We start from the raw sequence: 5,565 nt of genomic DNA, 5'->3' as shown, positions 1-5,565 counted from the left end.
CAAATCTGGGAAAGCAAGCACAGAAAGAAAGTCTGAAATCAGCTCCGTCTCCAGAAAAGTAGACCTTCCTTGCATTTTCAGAGATTTGTGGCTATGGCATTTTTGGCTCCTGATGTACAGTTAAGGAGATGGCATGGGGTCAGCAGTCATCTGCCAAGAAGGGGTTCTGGATAGGTCTGACTGAAGGCAGGGGCCCAAGGGCTGGAATCTTGAAAAAGTGACGTCACTTCCTTGGGGACAAGCATGTAACGGATTTAGAACTCTGGTAACCAGGAAGCTGCGTTGAACAATGTCCCTCTTCCAGCTCACTTAACTGGAGCCGGTCAAGAGAACAAGACCTTTTGTTGCTGTTGCCCTACTTTCAGTGGCTCTGGGCTTAAGAGAATCCAGACAGAGAGATGTTCATGTTGCCATGGACGTCAACTCGGCCCTCTTTGCCGAAGTCTGGTTATGTGCGGGAGACCTCAACAGGTACCGCAAGGCACCTGGGGGAAGCCACTGGAGAGGAGGCCACACTGTAATCTCAGCTGTGGGGGCTCGCACCTCTTTCACCCTCATTGAGTGTGTGTCCACATGTGTATGTGTAAGAGGGTGTGTTAGTGGGAGACTGTGTGTGTGTGTGTGTGTGTGTGTGTGTGTGTAGAGGGGACAGAGGAGAGGAACATGCCTTTCCTGGGCAGAAACCACCAGCCCCTAACCCTGACCCTAACCCTCACGCTAACCCTGACACTGACTGTAAACCTATACCTGACTCTAACCCTAACCCTAACCCTGACCCAAAACCTAAATCTGACCCTGACCCTAACCCTAAGCCAAACTCTAACCCTAACCCTGAGGCCTAACTCTAACCCTAACCCCACTCCCTGAGGCCTAACCCTAACCTTAAACCCTAACCCAGAGACTTAACCCCTAGTCATAACCCTGAGGCCTAAACCTAAACCCTAAACCTGATGCCTTCCCTAACCCTAAAATGAGGCCTGAACTATAAACCTAACCCTAAACCTAACCCCTTACCCTAACACTAACCCCGAAGCCACTCAAACTCTAACTCTAACCCTAACCCTAACTCTGACCATGACCCTAACCCTGACCGTGACCCTAACCCTAACCCTCACCCTGATGCTACCCCTAACCCTGACCCTGACCCTCACCCTAACCCTGACCCTGACTCTAACCCTAACCATGACTCTAACCCTAACCCTAAACCTAACCCTGACCCTAATCCTAAATCTGACCATGCCCTAAACCTAACCCTCACTCTAATCCTAACACTAAGGCCTAACCCTAACCCTAACCCACTCCCTGAGGCTTAACCCTAACCCTTAACCCTAACCCAGAGGCTTAACCCCTAGTCATAACCCTGAGGCCTAAACCTAAACCCTAAACCTGAGGCCTTCCCTAACCCTAACCCTGAGGCCTAACCCTAAACCCTAACCCTGGGGCCTAACCCTAACCCTTAACCTGGAGGGCCTAACCCAGAGTCCTCACCCTGAGGCCAAGACCTAAACCCTAATGCTTAGACCTAATACTAACACTGACCCCAGGCCTAACTCTAACCCTAACACTAAATCCTTATCCTAACCCTAACCCCTAGGCCTCACCCCTAACCCTAACTGATGGGCTAACCACTAACCCTAAACATGAGGCCTAACCCTAACCCCTAAACCCTCAGCCCAACCCTAACCCATAACCCCGAGTCCTAATCCTAACTCTAACCTAGAGGCCTAACCCTAACCCTAACCCTAAACCTGACCCTGACCCTAACCCTGACCATGAGCCTAACCCTAACCCTAACACTGAGGCCTGAACCTAACCCTAACCCTAACCCTGAGGCGGAACACTGAGTCCTAATCCTGAGGCCTAATCCTGAGGCCTAACCCTGAGACCTAAACCTAACCCTAAACCTGAGGTCTACCCTAACCCTAACCCTGAGGCCTAACTCGTAACCCTAACCCTGAGTCTTAAACCTGAGGCCTAACCCTGAGGTCTAACCCATAAGACAAACCATGAGGACTAACCCCTAACCCTAACCCTGAGGCCTGAACCATAAAGCTAACCCTAATCCTAACCCCTAACCCTAACACTAACCCCAAAGCCACTCAAAATCTAACTCTAACCCTAACCCTAACTCAGACCATGACCCTAACCCTGACCGTGACCCTAACCCTAACCCTCACCCTGACGCTACACCTGACCCTGACCCTAACCCTCACCCTAACCCTGACCCTGACTCTAACCCTAACCATGACTCTAACCCTAACCCTAAACATAACCCTGACCCTAATCCTAAATCTGACCATACCCTAAACCTAACCCTAACTCTAATCCTAACCCTAAGGCCTAACCCTAACCCTAACCCCAAACCCTGAGGCCTAACCCTAACCCTAACCCTAATCCTAACGCTAAACCTAAACCCTATCGTTGAGGACTAACCCTAACCCTAGCCCTGAGGCCTAAAGCTAACCCTGAGGCCTAACCTTGAGGACTAACCCTGAGGCCTAACCCTGAGGCCTAACCCTAAGCCTGAAGCCTAACACTGAGGCCCTACCCTGAGGCCTAACCCTAATCCCTAACCCTGAGGCCTAACCCTAACCCTAACCCTAACCCTGACCCTAAACCTAAATCTGACCCTGACCCTACACCTAACCCAAACTCTTACCCAAACCTTGAGGCCTAACCATAACCCTAACCCTGAGGCCTAAACCTAACCCTGAGACCTCATCCTCAACCCTAACCCTGAAGCCTAACCCTACCCTAACCCTAACCATAACCCTAAAGCTGACCCTGACCCTAAACCTAACCGTGACCCAAACCCTAACCCTGACGCTAACCCTGACACTGACCCTAACCCTGACCCTGAAACTAACCATAACCCTGACCCTAACCCTAACCCTGACCTTAAACCTAAATCTGACCCTGACCCTAAACCGAACCCTACTCTTACCTGAACCCTGAGGACTAACTGTAACCCTAACCCTAAAACCTGAGGCCTAAACCTAAACCCTATCCTTGAGGCCTAACCCTAACCCTAACCCTGAGGCCTAACCCTGAAGCCTAAGCCTAACCTTAACCAAAAGGCCTAACCGTGACCCTAAACCTGAGGCCTGACCATGACAATGACCCTAACCCTAACCCCTAACCTTGAAGTCTAAACCTAACCTAACCCTAACCCTAACGTTGACCCTGACCGTAAACCTGACCCTGACCCTAAACCTAACCGTGACCCAAACCCTAACCCTGATGCTAACCCTGACACTGACCCTAACCCTGACCCTGACCCTAACCATAACCCTGAACCTAACCCTAACCCTAAACCAACCACTGACCCTAACTCTGACCTGAACCTAATCCTAATGTTAACCCTAACCCTAACCCTGAGTCCTAACCCTGAGTCCTAACCCTGAGGCCTATCTCCTAGTCCTAACCCTGAGGCCTAAACCAAAACCTTAACCCTGATGCCTTACTGCAACCCCTAACCCTGAGGCCTAAAACTAACCCTGAGGCCTAAACCTGAGGCCTAAACCTAAAACCTAACCCTGAGGCCTAACCCTTTCCCTAACCCAGAGTCGGAAACTTAACCCTGAGACCTAAACCTGAGGCCTCACCCTGAGGCCTAACCCTGCGGCCTAAGCCTGAGGCCTAACTCTAACATAACCGTGAGGCCTAAACCTAACCCCTAACTTTGAGGCCTAACACTATGGCCTAAGCTTGAGGCCTAACCCTAGACCTAACCCTGAGGCCTAACGCTAAACTCTAACCCTTAGTTCGAATTCTAATACTGACCCCAGGGCTGATCCTAACCCTAACACTAAACCCAAATCCTAACCCTAACCCCTAGGCCTAACCCCTAACCCTAACGCCTCGAGCTAATGGCTAACCCTAACCATGACGCCTAACCCTAACCCTTAACCCTGAGGCATAACCCTAACCCCTAACCCTGAGGCCTAACCCTAATCCTAACCGTAACCCCTTACCCTAACTTTAAAACTGAAGCCTAACTCTAACCCTAACCCTAACCCTAACCCTAACCCTGACCCTGATCCTAACCCTGACTCTGACCCTAACCCAAAACCTGACCCTAATCCTGACACTGACCCTAACCTTGAACGTGACCCTAACCCTGACCCTGAGCCTAACCCTAACCCTGACCCTGACCCTAACCCTGACCCTGACCCTGAACCTAAACCTAACCCTAAACCTACCCGAACCCAAACCCTAACCCCTACGCTGAACCCTGAGGCCTAACCCTAACCCGTAACCCTGAGGCCTAACCCTAACACTAAACCTAACCCCTAACCCTGAAGCCTAACCCCTAGGCCTAACCCTGAGGCCTAAACCTGAAGCCTAACCCTGAGCCTAACCCTAACCCTAACCCCTTGGTCTAAACCTAACCCTAAGGCCTAACCCTGAGGCCAAACACTGAGGCCTAATCCTGAGGCCTAATGCTGAGGCCTAACTCTAACACTAACCCTGAGGCCTAACCCTGAGGCTTACCTCTGAGGCCTAAACCTAAACCCTAACCCTTAGGCTTAACCTTAACACTGACCTCAGGCCTAACCCTCACCCTAACCCTAAAGCCTAACCCTAACCCTAACCCTGAAGCCTAATCTAACCTTCACCTAAATCCCTAACCCTAACCCTAACCCTGAAGCCTAACCCTAACCGTAACCGTGAGGCCTAACCCTAACCTTAAACAATTGGAAATTAGATGTGATATGCCATTGAGTTGGATGTATTGTGTTGGTCAGGAACCGTCACCAAGCACCTCGGGGTGACACAGGGATATTTATGCCACAGGTGATTATCGCTGGGAGCCATGGTAAAGGCTGTGACCCCCAGAGCCCAGAAAGAGGCACCTCTGTCTCATTCAAAATAGAACAGGACACAATTGGACGGTTTGACTACAGAAGATAACCATGTCTGATCTTAGAGCATTCCCACCCCATCATGGTGCCCCCATTGAAATGAGGCCGGAGGTCAAGTGAAAACTGTGGAACCCAGGCCACTTTCAACTGGTACTCCATGCCACATCTCACCTCTTCATGTCAATCCACCATCCTGAAAATTTGCGCCTCAGATACACAGGGCACCAGCTCACGTGCGTTGCAGATGTCATTCATAGACCCCTGATGATGTCCCTAAGAAGAAGATTCTGATTCTTCTATCATTGTGCAAGTTGGGAACCTGTGGACTATATGAGACACGGTGGGTTAGATAGGTCACAGATCTGAGAGGCAAGCACAGAAAGAAAGTTCTGAATTCAGCTCCGTGTCCAGAAAAGTAGGACCTTCCTTGCATTTTCAGAGAGTTGTGGCTATGGCATTTTTGGCTGCGGATGTAAAGTTAACGAGATAACGTGGGGCAAGCAGTCATATGTCAAGAAGGGGCTCTGGATAGGTCTGACTGAAGGGAGGGGCCCAAGGGCTGGAATCTTGAAAAAGATTGACGTCACGAGACGTCACTTCCTTGGGGACAAGCGTGTAACAGATTTAGAACTCTGGTAACCAGGAAGCTGCGTTGAACAATGTCCCTCTTTCCAGCGCACTTAACTGGAGTCGGTCAGGA

The sequence above is a fragment of the Canis lupus genome, unplaced genomic scaffold, assembly GCF_011100685.1.
Source record: "Canis lupus familiaris isolate Mischka breed German Shepherd unplaced genomic scaffold, alternate assembly UU_Cfam_GSD_1.0 chrUn_S1451H1635, whole genome shotgun sequence".
NCBI classification, from domain to species: Eukaryota; Metazoa; Chordata; class Mammalia; order Carnivora; family Canidae; genus Canis; species Canis lupus.
This window is presented reverse-complemented; position numbering follows the sequence as displayed.